The sequence below is a fragment of the Canis lupus genome, chromosome 13 (assembly GCF_011100685.1).
Source record: "Canis lupus familiaris isolate Mischka breed German Shepherd chromosome 13, alternate assembly UU_Cfam_GSD_1.0, whole genome shotgun sequence".
Lineage (NCBI taxonomy): Eukaryota > Metazoa > Chordata > Mammalia > Carnivora > Canidae > Canis > Canis lupus.
In genome coordinates, this window is record NC_049234.1 from 30,478,756 (window position 1) to 30,497,395 (window position 18,640).

At 54.8% G+C, this 18,640-nt stretch overlaps 1 protein-coding gene and 1 long non-coding RNA gene across 13 annotated transcripts in view; one reads left to right on the forward strand and one right to left on the reverse strand.

Annotated features, from left to right (window-relative positions):
* ST3GAL1 (ST3 beta-galactoside alpha-2,3-sialyltransferase 1) overlaps positions 1–6,477 on the reverse strand; it is a 97,254-nt gene extending 90,777 nt beyond the window's left edge. For 7 of the 10 annotated variants that reach the window (XM_038555578.1, XM_038555566.1, XM_038555573.1 and 4 more), the window contains exon 1: positions 6,146–6,477. The gene's annotated coding sequence lies outside the window, so the exon portion shown is untranslated. Of the gene's footprint in view, positions 1–2,545; positions 3,244–5,165; positions 5,246–6,145 lie in introns of those variants that run through there. The other 3 variants (XM_038555568.1, XM_038555570.1, XM_038555571.1) reach the window with 3 other exon arrangements.
* Positions 6,478–6,752: 275 nt separating this feature from the next.
* Positions 6,753–18,640, forward strand: part of LOC102153511 — a 56,716-nt gene continuing 44,828 nt past the window's right edge. For all 3 annotated transcript variants that reach the window (XR_005368738.1, XR_005368737.1, XR_005368739.1), the window contains exons 1-2: positions 6,753–6,944; positions 18,270–18,375. This is a non-coding gene — a long non-coding RNA (uncharacterized LOC102153511). The remainder of the gene's footprint in view (positions 6,945–18,269; positions 18,376–18,640) is intronic.

The window sequence follows — 18,640 nt, forward strand, 5'->3', positions numbered from 1 at the left end:
GCTCCCTTCCTGCCTCCAGGTCTGTCTTTTGTGGATCCTGTGACCTCACAGGCCCCTGGCTGCTGCAACATCAAAGGAGATGACAAGTGAGTGCAAGATCACCCCCCAGGTCTGTCCAGGCCCTGAGAGGCTCCGACAAGGAACTCCCTGACCTCTGGCCGCTGGGCGGGCTCAGCTCTCAGTGACACCAGGGTCGTGAAAAGCAGGCAGGACGGGGCATTATCCTCCTGGCTCTTTCCTGTCCCTATTGCCACACTCCTGGGTTCCCTCACCCATCCATCCATCTGCCTTGGGGGGCAGGGATAGGAGGATGGTGGGGAGTGGTAACTGGGCTCAGGTCCTGTTCATCCCTGGTGGACTTCTCTAAACACCGCTCCCCACTCTATACACAGTCCCTTTATTAAACTCTGCTCTGTTCGCGAGGGCATGTTTCCTACTGGCACCCGGATGGATCTGATGTTTAAAACACTTGCCACTGTTCTGGGCATACCCTAAATGCTTATTAAAAAGTAGAAACTACGGTATTTATTATCAATAAGGCAGGTTCATGGCCTCATCCTGCACCCCCCCTTCCCCCCTGCCCAAAACGCTCCCGAGCAGAGTGGGAGTTCCAAAGTGCCATCCACCTGCTGAAGGGATGGGAGACTTAAGAAGCTCAGTGATGCACCCAAGGTCCTCAGCCAGGAGCTGGTGAAATGGGATCGGGACCAGGAGCGAGGAGTTCTGAGTCCCAGGCCAGTGGTTGCCCTGCCTGGACCCACCTGACTCAGTAGGAAATACCCTGACACTAGAGGCCTGTCTCTGACACTCGTCCCAGGGTAAACCGTGACAGACCCAGTCCCCTCCGGGTGCCTTTGACATTGACACAGGTCACACCGGTTGCTGAGCCAGTCGGGCCACACCTGGGAGGGGCTCAGGGCCAGCAGCACCTTCACTGTACACTCCCCTCCGCCCCCAGCGATCCCTGCTCCTGGTAATTCCCAGTGTCGAGCCCTAGGGATAGAGAAATTCAGTTTTACGCAATCCGCAGGAATGAGAAAAGCAAGCTGTTGCTCTCACCCGCTGATTCGGCCTCCCTCCTTCCAGTGGGAGTTACTAACAGACCATTTAACATTAACACCAGCCTTGCACATCAAGTGTTTTTCCGTGAGCTTTCTAGAACTTTCTGCCTTTCAGTCAACTCTTCCATTTCCCACATGCTCTGTTTGGATACCTTGCCTCCAGCCATCAGCACTTACCGATCTAACCCTCCTGCTCAGGTTCTTACTCGCACCCCCCCCCCCCAACCACACAGTCCTGTGCAGGTGCAAGGACCGCAACCCCTCACCTTGCGTCCAGAGATAATCACCCACCTGCCCTTCAGCCCAGCCCCCCAAGTGCAGGCAGGGCTTGCTCGAGCTCACACCATCCTGTGCCTGAAAACCTGGGCACGGTGCGCACCCCCCTCCCACACCCCAAGCTGCCTGCCAGGCTTTTAACCCTGTCTCCCCACCTAGGCAGCCATTCAAATCTGAGATCAAGTAGAAGGACAAGGATTAAAGATAAAGCACTGAGTTTTATTTTCTTAAAGGGAAAGCAAAGCAGCTACCCTATCTCACATGCTATCACTGCAACGCCCGTAACCCTTGGAAGCTCACAATTCTGGATCCCGCGCTCGGGCTGAGCAGCAATAAATCCCACCAGAGCAAGCCAGGGATCGGCACATGCCACAGGACTGGGGCCAAATCCCTGACACCACCCCTCCCCAGATCCCAGTTCCCTCGCTCCTGCACCATGCAGAACAGACCTACGCCTGGGCTCTTACTTTACTTTCTTTTTCTTGGGCGCGCAGGGTGCACAGCACACTAGACACCAGCTCTCTGCATTCTAGAATATACCTTTGCTTCCCCGCAGTCTGATCCCCCTAATTATTCAGGCCTGGTCTCCCTTCGGTGGGTCTCACAAGGCAGAGGAATCCATTCCCTTCTCGGTTCCGGCCCTCCCGCAGCACACGCGTGTGTCCCTGTGCAACCCACACCGCAACATACTCTTCACGCACCCATGCACCTCCGCACCACACTGTGACCTCTGGGGGTGGGTGGGAGCAGGGAAAGGAAGCAGGATCGATCTCATATTCTTCCAACCCTATTATTTCCAGCATCTTGCTTGGTGACTAGAACATAGTTGAGTTCCTAATAAATGTTGGTGCAGCCGAAATCAAAACAACGCGACCCACAACAAGACCCAAGAAACAATAAAGCCCCAGGCTTCCCAAGGAACGCTGGTTTCAAATAAGGAAATGGAGACTTCGGTGTATGGAAAAGAATACAGATGTGGGGAAGGGCAAACAGAGGACTCACCTATTTGGAGTTTAGGAGAGCAGCGAGTGTTCTAGGTCAGCTCTGTCACCCAGCCTTCTGTGATTTCCATCCCCCCTCCCTAGGCCTCAGTTTTGTTTTTGTTTTTTTCATTAGTATGAAAGATTGAACAAAATGATTTCTATGAATATTCTCAGCTTCTGGAGTGGGAGCAGAATTGGTTCTGGTGAAGTCACCACAGTTCTTACCGGCTATACGCACCACTGAGAGTCTCCACAAATGTCACCTGGGCTCTGCCCACTTTCAGACCCAGCGCCTGAGACTTCTGGGGTCTGAAACCTCTCAATGTCCAGTGCGAAGAATTACTGGCAAATGACTTCACCAAGTGGGTGTGGGCTCTGAGAGTCTGGAGCAGGCTCTATGAGTAAGGGAAGGGGTGGGGGGTGGGGCATCACTGCCGGGTTGGCCCTGTTATCTGACGTGCCAGGACTTTCTGGAAGGTTCTGAGGATGGACCTGGAGCAGAAGCAGGAAGGGTGCAGGCTGTCTTCATGAAGAAAGGTTTTAACGGCCCCGAGGCCATGTCAGCGGAACTCCGAGCCTCTCATTTTGCAGAGAGTGAAACTGAGACCAGAGCCTGGAACAGTGTGGGTGCCAAGTTACCAAGCAATTGAGCGTTGGCCCTGGGAGTAGAACAGGCTTCCTCTGGGGCCCAAGGTTGGGCGCCTGTGCCCAAATTAGAGCAGAGAGCTCTCAGATCCTCCGGTCTGCAAGGAGGGGGGCGGTGTATGAAGTTTCCATGTGTTCCACAACTGAACAAAGTGCCTGTGAGCCTTATTCTAGACTTTTCTGTGACCTGGCCAGCAATTCCACTGGCCAGTGGTGTTCGTCCTTGGTGCATACAGGCTTTACTAGGAAGCAGGATAAGGAGATGACTGGTGGATATATATATATATATATATATATCTCAGACCTGCCTGGCACAAAGCCACACAAAAACCCGAGACTCCAGGAAAGGATTGCTCACCGCCAGGCCCACAGATGGATCCCCCCACCATACCTAGGGGACAGCTCCACACAGCCAATATGTGCAGGTCCCCACCATCAGCAGGGGTGCTGGTAAGCCCGGCTGGGGGGGGGTGGGGGGGGGGCGGGGGGGGGGGGCGGGGAATGCCCAGCCTGTGCCGTGAAGTGCCAACACAGCCCTGAGGTCAGCAAGAAGGCTGCTCAGAAGTCAGCTTCCGCAACTGGGGCAGAGCCTGGAGGAGCAGAATCCACGCCCCCTAAAGAAACCCTCTGCCATCACTTCTGGCAACACTTCCTGTTTTTGTTCTCAGGGCAGCGTTCAAGAGGAGGCCTGGGGCCTGCCAACCCCAGGAGGTGAGGGGAAGACCCTGCTTCTGCCCAGGCCCTGGCCGTGTCCCCACCCTACAGCCTGCACAGCAAACACTGGGGTAGCAGAACGTAGGGGCCGTACATTCCCAGGCTTGCGGGGCTATTCAAAGGCGGAAGAGGAAGGAGCCCCCTCCCCTTTCTGTTATTTATCTATTCCGCAAAAATATTTTTCTTTCTAAGATTCCTTTCCCGGATCCGAAGTCACAGGTAGTCAGTCACAGGTGAACGCGTATATCCCCACGTGCACGTACATTCGCACAATGATACGTGACGCTCCGCGCAGCACATCTGTAAGGGAACAGTCATGACCCCATTTCACAGATAGGGAAACTGAGATTTGGGGAGTTCAAGGCTCACTCCTGAACCTCACAGAAGGAGAGGATGGAAGACCGGGAGCCTGGGCGAGCGCGGGGGAGGCGGGAATGGGGAACTCCAATGGGTCTTTTCAGCCAACCACGGGATTTCAGAAACCGGCCGCGCCGGGGGCCGGGGTGTTTGGGGCAGGAAGGGGAGGTGCAGGGGGCACCTTGAGGGAGGTGCAGGGGGCACCCCACCCCCACCCTGTGGCCCGAGCCCCTTCCCCACCTCGGGGCCGGGCGGCAGGTTCCAGCGCGGCCGGCAGGGGGCAGTGCACCTTGCCTTTTGCGGGCGTCCCGCGCGCCCTTACGCAGCTCCGGGCAAAGAACACCAGGCGGCTCCGCCCTCGGCTTCTAAGAACAGCTCAGCTTCGAACCCGGCACGTAGTAGGTGCTCAAGGCACGGCCGGGAGCCTAAAGGGCCGGACTGGGTGGATGAACGCGGATCGTGTAGTGGAAATGGGGAGGAGGAGGGGGAGGGAAGGGGCCTCCCCGGCCCCGCCAGCGCATTTCCACTGGGGGGGGGGCCTTTGCAAACAGCCTTTTTCCCCTACTGTGTGTTAGGCTGGGGACAAGCTCGCTCCCCGCGCATCTCGTTCTCCCCGCGCTCACCCCACCCCGCACCCGTCCCCAGCACACACACCTCAGAGTGCGGGGGGGGGGGGCGCTCGCTGTGTCCCCTGGGGGACCATCCGGGCCCAAATCCGCGGGGCGAGGAGCCCCTCCTGGAGGTGGGCACGTGAACGCCGGGCGGGACGCCTGCAGCCCTCCTGCGCCCCGAGGCCGTCTCCCGCTGCGGGACACGCAGGGCCCCCCTCCCCGCGCGCCCCGGAGACGCAGTGACCCGCCCAGCCCCCACGGCTCGCGCACTTTGGGGCGCGCACGTGTCCACCCGCCGAGCACCCCCGGGAGCCCCGCGATGGCCGGCTGGTGGGACCCGGGGCTCCAGCCGCGGAGCGGACCCCGGCGACGCTGCCGACGCCCCGCACCCCTCCCTGCACGCCCTCCGGGACAGCGGGCCGCGCGGGGCAGGGAGAAGCCAGCCCCGGCGCAGCCTCAACCCCCATCTCAAGTTGAGCCGCGCTTCCTCCCGCAAGGTCACGCTCAAACACACTCACGCTCAGCGAAAGGAGGAGCTCAAAGTTGCGCCACGGTCCCGATTCCGAGTGCAGCCGTGGCCCCCTGCGCGCGCGGCCCGGGGTCGCCGCCCGCCGCCGCCCGCCCCCGCTGCGCCCCCCCAGGGAGCGGCCCGTGCCCCGCGCCGGTCACACACCCCGGCAACGCGGGCAAGTTGCTAACTTTTGTCAGATCGCTGCGCTGCGGCGGCGGCGGCGGCGGCGGCGGCGGCGGCGCCTAACGGGCTTGGGGCGGGCTCCGGAGTCCCGCCACCCCCGCCGCGCTCCCGGCGCCCACCCCATCCCTCCCTGCCCACCGCGCCACGTCCCGGGCGCCAACTTCTGCACCGTCCCCGGGGGCGCCCGCCACCTCCCGGAGGTGCTCCTCGCGCTCGCTGGGGCTGGAGGAGGCTCGGTGCAACCCCGTCCCGCCGCCGCCGGACCGGATCGCCCGCAGCCCCGGCGCGCGCCCCCGCGCCCCCGCCCCGCGCCCCCGCCCCGCGCCCCAGCCAGCCGCCCGGAGCCGGGACCCCTCCTACCGCGGCCCCGCCGGCCGCTTCGCCCTCTGGCGGCCCCGACCCGGGAGGCTCCAGCCTGGCGCCGGTGCAATGTCACTGGGGCCACTCCGGGGACCGCTGCCCCGGACCCGCCGCGGGCTCCCCGCGCGGGTCCCAGCGCCCGGCTCCTGGGATCACAGCCTCCTCCTGCACCTCCGCCCTCTCCCGGCGACCCGGGTGACGCCGTGGCCGGGGCCGGGGCCGGGGGTCTCCCTACGGGTGTCTCCCCGCAGGCGCCCGGGGAGGAGGGCGGGGGGGGGCTTTGGTCCCACTTGCGCCGTCACTCGTTCCTAGACCCCTCCCGACCGCTTCCGCCCCCGGCCGCGGGCAGGTCCCCGCTCGGCTCGGAGGACACACTCGCAAACTGCCCGAGCCCCAACTCCGGCGGACGCAGCCCCCGCGCACCCGGGCGGCGCGCTCGCTCACCGCATCTGGAGGCGCGCTGGAGTTTCCGCGGCTTGGGGCACCGGCAGGGGGCGGCTCCGCCGAGAACGGAGGGGGGGTCCCGAACACTCGCCCCTTCCCCGCTCACATCGCTCCGTCCTCCTCCCCCCTCCTCCTCTTCCTCCCCTACCTCCTCCCTCTGGTCTTTGTCTTTGCAAAGTGTCGAAACTGTCTGGCATAGTGGAGCTCCGCCGGCGGAGGCTGGGGCCGGGGAAGCGGGGAGGCGGGGTGAGGATGGGAGCGGCCTCGGGAGCACCTTCCCCCGGGTGTAACGGGAGGGGCCGCTTCCCTGGCCGGCCGGGGCCGAGCGGGGCGCGCCGGAGCGGGGCGGGCGCCTCGGCGGCGCGCGGCCCTCCCCTTCCTCCGCCCAGCGCCCGCCCCCCGCGCGCGCTCCCCACCCCGCGCCCCCCGCGCCCCCGCCGCCCGCTCCCGGCTCGGCTTTCCGCTCGCTCGGGGCTTCCTGCGAGCTCCGGAGCCACGTGCACGGGAGGCCGAGCCGGGGAGCCGCGGGAGGCGCCGCGGGGCCCGGATCGCCGCCCCGAGAGGGCTCCGCGGGGACGGCCGCCGCCCACGAGCTCGCAGGGCCGGAGCAGGGCCGCGGGGGCGCTCGTGGGGTCCGCCCCGGCGGGGAGGCGACCGCCCCCCCCCCGTCCCCACCCCGAGAAGCCGCGGGGATGCCCCGAAGAGCCCGAGATGGGCGCGCACCGCAGCGAGAAGGGGCCGATCCCTGCCGGTGACCGGGCAAAGCCATCGACCTCCTCCTAAGGGCGCGGGACTCGAGGTGGGACTCGGGGAGGAGGGGGCGGGGAGGAGCGGGAGGGGCCGGGGCCCCCGGGAGGCCCGAGCGGCGCAGCGGCCACCGCGGCCGGACCCCGCCCTGGGTCGCCTCCCCGCCGCCTGTTCTTTTCCTCCCAGATGCGGAGGCTGCGCCGCGGGGCCGAGCAGGGCCAGCGCCAGGCAGCGGGACTCCACGCAGGGCCCGCGTCCAGGGCGGCCTGGGGCGGGGGCCTCGGGGACCCGGCTCCCTTTGGGGCTCAGGTTTGCGGGGGGAGGGAGGGAGGGGGAGGAAGGCTGCCCTTTCTCCTTTATGGGGAAGTGGGGGCATGGAAGACAGAATGCCAGTCTTGGAGACTAAAATGCTGGACACAAGGTTTAAGAAGCATTAACAAAACGTGACTGTACAGCTTTTATCCCCTTGCGGGGACTGCACCCTCTTTTGAAACTTCTTTGAGCTGATGCTAAGAAAAGGAGGCACAGTGTGGCCTAGGGGGCACGTAATTCTTCTAGCTTCCATCGCTTCCCTTGGAGAGGTCAGCCTTTTGCAGTGGAAAAGGGGATAGCTCCCTAGCACATCGCTCATTAGAGGGAGGCTGTGGTGTGTGCTCCAGACCAGGGCCCGCTGGATGGGACTTCCTGCTTCGGATCCTGCCTTGCCCTCATTGGATGTGTGACCTTAGTTAGGCTGGTTAGAGAATCCTGGCTTAGGTAGCCCCATGCCTCAGTTTCCTCTTCTGTGAAAATAGGCCTAATAACTGTCTAGCCCATCGGGTTTTGTAATAATCAAGTATATTCGTACATGTTGAACCCTTAAAACTATGCTGGTCATATAGGAAGTGCCCAGTGAAAGTCCTGTTTAGATGATGGGCCTCCCCCTGCAAAAAGGAGGTGGCCTGCCCCAGGGAATGGGTGAAGGCTGGTTCAGGAGACTTCGCAGCCTTGGGAGGGGAAACGGGAGCTTTTCAGAACAGAGAGAGGTAGAGAAGGAGCAGACTGGAAAAGAGGAGGAGAGTGAGAGAATGCACCACTAGAAAGTAAACTACTTAGGGATTAGAACTGTACCGTCTTATCCTAGCAGAGCCTGGAGAGAAGACCAGACTGGGCAAGTAAGTGGCCCCCGATCATCCAGCTGTTTGTTCCACTTTGCAGCCAAGAACCAAAGTCAGCTCTTAATTTCAGCCTCGGGTTCTTGGCAGTTCCCCCAGGTGACTCCACAGTGAGATGGGAATTCCTAATTAAGTGACTCTATGGTGAAACATGCATAAATCATCACCTTATCTATAAAAAGATGTGCATCAGATGCACCTTTTCCTAGTCTCGCTGGGTTAACCTGGCAAGGCCTTTTCTGGCCCACATACTTTTTGTTTCAGTGTATTTCTTACCAGGTAACAGAGAGGGCCTCTCCCACCCCCCCACCCCACCCCCACCCCTCGCTCCTGTTTGTTCTAGTGTTGTGATATGCTGCAGAGATAGCACTTCTGAGGCCCCTGGACCTTTCCCAGGAGCCCACATCCGGGGCTGTGTGTCAGGGGTGTGTGTGAGGGCATCCCTCATTGTCACCCTGAGTGTGTCTCCCGGCGGCGTGCCCTGCCCAGGAATAGCAGCCATAGTCATTACTGGGAGTGTCTGCGCAGTAAATCCCCCCAGGGAGCCCTGACATTGATTTAATGGTCACACACACCCCCCACCCCCACCCCCACCCCCACGTGTTCAGAGCTACTGCAAAGCTCTGGGTAATAATGGTGAAGGTAATTGATTTCGTCCTCCCCCCCACCCCCTTTCTTCACACAACAGAATGGAAGGAGCCTAATGGGCCCTGATGCCATCTGGGTGATTGGGCAGAAAAGGCTGCCTGGCTCGTCAGTGGGGAGTTCAGAGCTGCTGCGCGTGTGGCAGTTGGTTTGGAGCAGTGCTTTACTTACCGTGGTTTGGGGGGCCCGGCTTTCCCTAGAGAAAAAGAAATAACCGAGGGATGTAATGACAGAAGCTGGAAGGAGAGAGACAGCCAGTCTTTCTGGCTCTGGCTCCAGCCCCGTGTCTCTCCTTCCCTGAGAGAGAAGCCCGCCCTTCCTCTCCCTCCTCTTGCCCCGTCTCTGCTCTGTTCTCTCCCTGCCCACAGTCTTCTTCTGTTAAGTCCTGGGGGCTGCCGTCTGATTTTCCTGGTGTTTGTGGCCTTGGCCCCTCTATGTCACGACAACTGTCAAAACACTCCCTCCAGTTTCACTTTCCACTACTCATCTATTCTGGGTTTTAGTTTTTCCAGAAAGAGGAATCGGATTGGCAGGCCTCGCTGGGTCACGGGTCAGCAATCCAGCCGTGAATGGGCTGCCCGGGCAGCATGTACCCACCCCAAGAGTGAACATGTGGAAGGAGAGCTGTACACTTTGCATCACAGGGAATGCAGGATGCATGACCCTTCAACCCCCTTCCAACCCTGGGAGTCTTCAGGGCCTTTGAGCCAGCAGACCTAACACAGAATCACACACTCTACACTAACATATGTTACACCCAGTATCCATGTGAAGGCAGCTGCTTAATCTTGTCCAATCATGACCATCCTAATCTCTTTGCCAGATTTTGGCTCGGGGAAACTGTAGATTTAATCTCTGTTTGGGTCAATAAGATAAAAAGAGAAAGATACTTGTGTCTTCTAGGAAAGGAGGCCTCAAGAGTCCTGGGAAGCTTCTCTTTATTTCCAACTGTACATGAACATGAAAGTATTTTGATCTCAGTTACTCAGTTCCCTCTGAAAGACATCTTATGCCCATGAGGGGAGCCAAATTGAAGCTTAGAAGACCCAGAGCCTTGATCACACCATCCCTGAAAGCTTAATTCTAGACTTTCTGTTGTATTTATCAGTGCAGTTCTTTTGTTTAAGCCACGTTAGGTCATGGTGCTGTTACTTGCTGCCAGATGCAAGTACCTGATAGATCTATAGCCAGATTAGTTTTTTTCCAAAGCTGCAAGGCATTCCAAAGCTCAAAATCCTTAAAACATCAGTGGTTCCCATTGTCTAAGGATACAAGTCCAAACTTCTGAGCCTAGCAGTGGAGGTCCTCCTTGATGTGGTCCCAACGTGGATTTCTCCCTCATTTTCTCCCATTATTTCTCTTAATGAGCCCTGTGTACCAGATACGATTCAGTCCAGAAGCTCTGGTTAAATGACATGTTGTTATGTCCTTGGAATCAATATGGGTCTCCATCTTCCTGGGCCGGTGAAGATGTCACTAACAGCCATCATGGGGCTCCCCAACCCCTGCAGTAAATAAAGATCTTGAGATCTCGTGTGAGACCTGGTGTGCAAGAACTCTGATTCCTAGCAGTCCTCACTTAGTTTCCGCAGAGCCTTTGCTGTTCTAGGCTGCAGGATGGACCCATAAAGGATGACTATTGCTCCTAAGCTTTTGTCCTTGGATCCAGCCCTCCTGGATGTGTTCATTTCCTAGTGCTGCTGTAACAAATCACCACAAACTGGGTGGCCCCTCAAAACAGCAGAAATTCATTTTTCCACTACGCAGGAGGCCAGAAGTCTGAAATCACGGTGCCACCAGGTTTGGCTCCCTTGGGGAGCCCTGAGAGAGGATCAGTCCCGTACCTGTCTCCCAGCCTCTGGTGGCTCCTGGCAGTCCTTGGCCTTCTTTGGCTTGTAGAGGATCCCTTGGGTCTCTGCTGCTTCTTCACGTGGCTGTGTGTGTGTGTATACGTGTCTGTGTGTGTTCTCCTCCTCTGCCCAGAACAACAGTCATTGGATACTTAGGGCCGACCCTGACCCATCAGACACTGTGCTAAGTACTGGGGTCATGGAGGTGGACACAACACAGTCCCCACCCTCCAGGAGCTCACAGATTGGCAGCGGGGACTGAAGTCCTGGTAATTTCAGCACACTGGGGCAGTGTTGTGATAGGCCAGCAGCTGGGCACTTAGAGGGTGTTGGTTTGCAGGCTCAGGAACATTTGGGGTAAAATCCAAAACTGGCCCAACTCACAGAAGACAGGGAGAGACGGACAAAAGAGATGGTGAGTGGCAGGTTTAATAAGCAAGAGAACTTAATAAGTCTTATCTTGGGTGCCTCAAGATGAGTAGATCTCTGAACCTGCCTTCTAGACTGTTAAAAGTTTATAGAGAGGCCTTAATGAGGTCCCGTCCTATACACTGTCCAGGAGGTCTCAGCGACCCCTGGCTTTTTCAAGGCTGTGTCCCTGAAAACGGCTCCCACTGGGGGAACAGGGTGCAGGAGAGGTGGTGTGTGTATTCCAAGGACAAGGGAGGGGGTGAAGATCCTCCACCTGCCCCGGGCCAGCTCTCCTTTCAGCTGGCGGTCACGTCCTCTCGATGACCTCCTCCACCACGGGGTAGCTCCTGGGGACAGGTGGCCCGGGATCTCAGGATGAGATAGGTGAGAGCAGAGGGGCGTGTGCAGTGTGTGTAGGACGCATGAGCTCATCCAGTTCACCCATAGCCTCGCAGGTCTGGGCTTTACCCTGAGAGCCGTTAGGAGCTCAGGGACTTCACATCTGAGCAGAGGCGATGGGGGGACATGTGGACCCTCGCATGCTGGCCAGGCCACTCAGGCAGCCTTGTGAGGCGGCGGGGGAAGGAGGGTGTCCAGACTGGAGGCAGTGATCATAACAATAATCCAGGTGTCAGGGGTCTGACCTGAGGAAGGCGCAGAAGCCTGGGCAGAGGCAGATGCATTTCAGAGGAGAGGAAACCAGCAGAACCCACCCACGTGGGTCAGGGGTGGTGAGAGGAGGGGAACACCCCGATCCCTATCTCCTCCTCCTTCCTCGCCCAGAGCTACAAGTTTAACACCCACAGACACACCCAGATGGGCACGAGGCATCTGAAGAGGCAACAGCCATCTCTCATGGCAAGACGAGTGTTGGCACGATTGGGTTGAAAGCTAGAAAAATCTCGGATCCCTGAAGGCAGTGCTGAGCTGTGGATTCAGCGCTTGGCAACATCTTCCCCTCGGATCCCTGGCTTTGTGGGACGAAACACGCGGCAACTCAGCCTTCTTTCTTGAAGGTACCAAAGTGAGATTTGTTTTACGTGGAACCCCAGGGCGACGGCAACGAACGCTGGGTGGATGGTGGCCATCTCCAAACACAGAACCTCGGGAAGGAGAAAGTACCGTTGGCCCACATCACATTTCACTTTTTTTTTTTTTTTTTTTTTTTGTGGGACATTTGGTTGCAGTTTGTTCTAGTTCCTGATCCTTGCATAACAATACATCCCCCAGGGGTCCCAGGGGTCCCAGGGGCACCTGGGTGGCCCAGTTGGTTAAGCATCTGCCTTAGGCTCAGGTCATGATCCTAGGGTCCTGGGATTGGGCTCCCTGCTCGGTGGGGAGTCTGCTTCCCATTCACCCTCTGCCCCTCCCCCTTACTTGTGTTCTTTTTCGCTTTCTCTCTCTCAAATAAAGAAGTACATATTTTTTTTTAATCCCCAAAAACGAGAGGCATGAGATAGTAGCTGTTGCATTTGATCAAGGATTCTGGGGCTCAGGAATTTGGATAGAACCTCCCAGGGTGGGCTTATCTTATGGCCCACATGTCAGGGAAGCTGCAGTTAAGTTCAGTGGCTGAGGCTGGGGTCCTATGAGGCTTCTTCCCTCCTAGGTGTAGGGATGGGGATGGGTTGACTTGAAGACTACATTCCCCGGGCTCTGTCCACCGGAGCATGTCCAGGTGGCTTAGGCTGCTTGAGGCAGAGGCTGGATTTTGAGACAGAGCATCCCACCCAGGAGGACCAAGTGGAAGCCACATGCCCTTCATGACCTGGCTCCTAAAGTAACGTAGCGTCGTCCTCATGTTCTATTCTGCGAGCACTCACAAGCCAGTCCATACACAAGGGAGTGGATGGAGTGACCGAAGAGTGTCAGGCCACAGGTAGTTGTGTGTTTAGGACTGGGCTACAGGACTAGATTCCCAGACAAGCGTGGTGGTAGAGACCAAGTGTGAGTGAGATCACATGGGGAATTTTTTTTTTTTAAGATTTTATTTATGCATTCATGAAAGAAGCAGAGAGAGAGGCAGAGACAGAGGGAGGAGCAGGCTCCCTGCGGGGAGCCCGATGCAGAACTTGATCCTGGGACCCCCAGATCACACCCTGAGCCAAAGGCAGACGCTCAACCACTGAGCCACCCAGGCGTCCCTACATGAGGATGTCATGGAAAATGAAGAGGAACAAGGTTGGAACCCTGAGGACATGGTAATTGTCAGTAAATAGTTATAGAAGAAATCAGTCAAGAACATGACCTTCTACATAGCCTGCCAGGTAGGCCTGTGGCTCTTCATTCTGGCCCCAAGCAGGAGAAGGAACGCAGCTACATCGCCAGTTATCCTGGGGCCAGACTAGGAACCCTTGGAGAGTCCACTTCTCCAACTTCGGCATGTGCAAGGATGACTCCAGGAGGCTTATTCTAAGCACAGAGTCCTGCATCCCACTGCCAAGGGAGTCACAATTCACTAGCCCCAGATCAGGGTCCAGGACTCTGCAGTTTTGAACAACTTCCTTTTGTAACACAGCTGCAGGGGCGGGGTGGACACATCCTACTCGGCCCTTCAACCATAAATCCCAACAGGGCCATGGACAAAGTCTCTCTGATGAGGTGTTCTAACCCCAAGGCCTGGCTCTGCCACTGTGTAGCCACCTGACTTGTCAGTGGCTGTGAGCATCCTTTTTCTGACCTCTGCTTTCTTGTCTTGAGGAGGTTGAGTTAGAGCGAGGTTTTCAAACTATGCTCCGTCAGACCCGAGGGGATTGCACATGGGTACCCACGTCCATTAATCCATTTGGCAAGTATGTATTGAGTGCGTGGATCCTGGAGATATTCTAGTATCCATGATTAATTATCATTATGGAAGTTACTTGCAAAGAGAACCACACGAAGGGGTAAGAGAGGGAGCTGACAAAGACGGCTTCAATTGTGCGTGCGCTTCCACTTGGGTTGCCGTTTGGACAGAGTGTTCCCAGGATGGAAACCACAGGCTTAGATAATCTTAAGGGTCCTTGCAACCGAAACCTTTCACTCTACGATGTCTTCCAAGGATTCCGCTTCTGAGTAAAGTCGAAACAAGCAGAATGCAATTGCTGCATTTGAGATATGTCAAGGAGCCCAAGGTTAACACTTTGCTTCTTGAAAAGAAATTGCGGGCTCTTTAGGGATGGAAGATGGTCTGTATCATGGTTTTCTGACATTTAAGAACCAGCGCCTTCACCTGGGGAATTAAAGGAAAGAGCACAGGCGGCGAAGTCCAAGGGCAGCCCCACCTGCTTGCTGGAGGGAGGCCTGGGGCTCCGGACCCGTGTGCCTGCCCATGACTTAAACTTTCTGAGCCTTCCAGGTTTTGTCTTGTTTTTTTAAATAAAGATTTTATTTATTTATTCATGAGAGACACAGAAAGAGGCAGAGACACAGGCAGAGGGAGGAGAAGCAGGCTCCATGGATCAGGCCCTGAGCCAAAGGTAGACACTCAACCACTGATCCTCCCAGGCAACCCCTTTCCAGGTTTTGTCTGCAGAATGGGCCGATGGTACCTACCTCTCAGAGTCGTTTTAAGGGGGAAAGATTACATATGAAAAGTTATTAGCTCAGTGCCAGGTACTTAGTAAGCATTCAATAAATGATGGCCATTATTAATTTAAGTATCTTTCTTATGCATGGTATACTTGTCGACATTCCTGCAAATGTTTTATAGATGAGAATGGAAAAGTACTCCGTGTGGGAGTTGCCAAATATCAGGGCTCCGCCAGGCCAAGGGCATCTCTCTGAGAAAAGAAAGCCTTATAATTGCCTCTTTTTGAAACTACGTGCCCATGGTGCTGGTCTTACAATTTTCCAATTGCCTCCGCCCCTCCCCTCCCCACCCCCAACCCCCCCCACACAAAGAAGAACAAGTTACTTTTGCTCAGCAGAAACCAAGCCTATATCCAAATTCGGGGTAGGGTTAGAAGGTTTCCATATTTAAAAGGAATAAAGATGACAGCCTTATATGGTGCTGAGAAATGGCAAAGAAGCCCTGAAATAATTTCCTTTTTTTTTTTTTTTTTTTTTTTTACTTGAATAGGCTAACATCCCTTGAGATGGAACCTGCAAGCATCTTTTTGTTTTCTTCTCTCTTGATCATTAAAATCGTGAGGAGGACAGCCCGGGTGGCTCAACAGTTTAGCGCCACCCTCAGCCCAGGGCCTGATCCTGGAGACCTGGGATCTAGTCCCACATCGGGCTCCCTGCATGGAACCTGTTTCTCCCTCTGCCTATGTCTCTGCCTCTCTCTGTCTCTGTCTCTGTCTCTGCGTCTCTCATGAATAAATAAAAATCTTAAAAAAAAAAAAAAAAGCTTAAAACCGTGGGGAGACCGCACACAGGCAGGAGTACCTCTAACACTTCGTGCTGTTTGCGGGGTGCGGCTGCATGTCTGAGCTTGGGCTGAACCCGTGGCTGCGGCTTCCTTACATCTAAAATGAGGATAAAGACACACTTCACCCACTAGGATGTTGGAAAAGTTAAAGACCGTGGCTCACAAAGCCATGCACGTAGTAAGCGCACAGTAAGCTATTACTGTTTTCGTGTGTATTGATTTACTAGACATTCTGGTGTTAAGCTATATATTTTGAACTGCAGACTCATAAAATATGAATTAATGTTAGATGCTTTCATTTAATGATCTGCCTTTAATGATTCTGGAGGCAGCTGAATCTACCTCGACGTCATGTTGGGAGCTCTAGCCTCAGTTTTAAGAGATGTGACATCTGCTACTGATTTGAGGTGTCAGTTAGGCAAAATCCTGTAAGTCGTTGGGGTGCCTTAGGACTGTCGTCTATGACCAGACATGGAAGAAGGCGGAATTGCATCAGGCCGCAAGATAGCTGACTGGCAGAGAATCCTGTTGTCGGGGGAAGAATTTGGGATTTCACCTATGTAAGTCAGGTGGTAGTGTTGCTAGCAGTTAGGATGAGATTTGACAGCAGAAAACCCAACATCGCACTGGCTTAATCAGGCAGGAGCTAATCTTTCCTTTCTCTGAGTCCTGGTACATGAGGTTGGCGTGGCATTCTACAGGGTTAGGGACCCAGGCTCCATCCAGCCAGTTGTTTCACAGTAGGGCGCACCATCCATCCCCAAGTGACTCCCTGGTCTGGGTTGGCTGCTTGGGCTCCAGCCATCAACTCTTCATCCCAGTCATTCAGAAGGAGATAAGAACATGCCCTTTACCTTTAAGAACATTCTCCTACAGATTTGCCCACACCACTTCCTCTTACATCTCATTCCCAAGGCCATTCCCAGCCACCTAGCTGCAAGGGACACTGGTAAGGGTAGTCCTTATCCCAGGAATACGTGCTGTGGGAAATGGGTATCTGGGGGCAAGTAGCAATCCTTGCTGCCAGGTTAAGAAGGGGTTAGATCACTGGGCCTAGATGCAGAGGCAGGAGTGTAGAAGCTGATCCCAGGTGCACAGTGTGGCCTTGGAGCTGCGTGTTGCCATAGTAACTAGAAAAAGCCTGAATCAGCGCCAACTGTCTTGAAGGAGAAAAAAAAAATTGTCCTTGCCCCTCAGACCTTGTGTTCTGGCCAGTAATCTCTGGTCGATAAGTTCGTGAGGTTAGGTCGGTACTTGCTTGTGAAGTTGAAACAACTTGGTTATTCTCCTAGCCTGACCCCTCTCCACCCAGGCAAAGTTTAGAATGAGTTTTACCGAGTGAAGGGAAAGTAAATCCCAAAAGTAACGTCGGTGGGGAAGTCGGCATATGTTTGGTATTTGAAGTATGTGGTGTAATAAAAAGAAAAGGAAAATGTTTTGATAGCGTCCGATCAGCCTGATAATGCCCATTTGAAACGTCACTGAGCAGTGGTGTAATCCAGACTTGTGAATTTTCATTGGAAAAGACTAAAAAAAAAAAATTAGAAAGTTAACCACATTTGATTGTTTAGAAGAACCCACAAGTCTTCAAACTTAGTTGTAAGTGGAGTGATCCCATCAGTCGGTGTTTTAAACACCTTTTGTCACAGCCCTTTAAACAAGGGAGGGGATTTAATGAATCCAGCTGTTAGCTGGACCAGTTGTTTGAAGTTATTTAGGGTCCTTTAAACACTGAACAAGAGACTCCTTGCAAGTAATTGCTAAATGATAGTCTAGGTTAAAAGAGATTTGTAAGTTGAATTCAGAGACCTCAGGAAAAGTGCTTTTTTTTTTTTTTTTTTTTTTAAGTTTATTTAAGTAATCTCTACACCCAACATGGGGCTGGAACTCATGACCTCAAGATCCAGAGCCACGTATTCTTCTGACTGAGCCAGCCAGGTGCCCCAAAAGTAGATTTTTTTTTTTTTAGTGATTTTCGTATTAAAACATTTTTCAATGTGCAAAAGCCTCACAACAAAAATAATATAAAAATAAAAACTCACAATGCCAACATTAGCTTTTTCCCTATTTTTACTTATTCATATACAAAATAAGAGGACTCTGGGGATTCTTTTTTCCCCCCCTTTTGCAGTGGAACCCTTTTCTCTTTGTTTATTGCTTCACAGTAAATCTTGTGTGGAACCCCCTATCGGCCTTTGCTTTGAGAAATGGCTCTTCCCCATTCCAAGTAGTTTGAGGAGACTCCTAGCCACCGGACCCCTGCCTCCTCAGTTACAAGGTGGCAGGGGTCCCACCCTGGGGCCCACCATGCAGGCCACTTCCTGAAGCCACCATTCTTTATTCCTTTCCCCCTAAAGCACTGCACTAGACCTTACCTTCCTGCTTCTGGCTTTTCAGTATAGTGGTAAAAAACATTGATTCAGAAACCAGATTGTGTGTGTTCACATCAAGGCTCCGATGCTACCTAGCTGTGTGACCTTGGGTTTGTTATGTAACCTCTCTGAATCTCAGTTTTCTGAGCTATAAAATCAGCACCATAATAGTGTCCACTTTAGTATTTAGTATTTTTATAAAGATTAAGTACGTTGATAAGCATAAAGTTCTTGAATAGTGACAGACAGTAGATACTCAATACATGTTTATTAGTAGTAGTAGCTAGTTGTTGAGCTTTCCTTGCATTTACGTAGAAGGAACCCATTCTTTTCCACCGAATGCCTTTTGCCCTCCTTACTTTTTAACTGTGGACTATTTCTGTTCCTGACAAGCAACATTTTCCGGTGGAGACAACCCTGGTATAAAAAATAAATATATCCTCAGTGCAGGGGAAGGGGGCCCTTGGACCTCCTTTACCTGCTACAGCAGCGTTAAGATCCCCTCCGTGGATCGTGGACACAGCTTGAGATCCACCAGCTCCAGTCACATCAAGGGCTCCTCGATCTGTGTGCTCTGGTGTTTTTTTTCAGGTTACACCTGCAGTGCTGGCCCTAAGGGTTATGTGCTGAGTAATGACCTCAAACTCTGAACAGGTGTGCAAACAAGGTCTGTGATGTTTACGAGAGGCTCTTCTTGGTAAGACAAAGGAATAAACTCGTGATTTTATACTATATTCAGTAAGGGTCCATTGAGAAAGGAGAAAGGGCGAGGAGGAAGGACAGGAGGGGGAGGAGAGGGAAGAGCTGAAGGGGGAGGAGGAGAAGAAGAGAGGAATAGGAGTAGGGGAGGAGGAGAGAGGAGCAGGAGAGGAAGAAAGGGAGAGGGGGGGATCCCTGGGTGGCGCAGCGGTTTGGCGCCTGCCTTTGGCCCAGGGCGCGATCCTGGAGACCCGGGCTCCTGG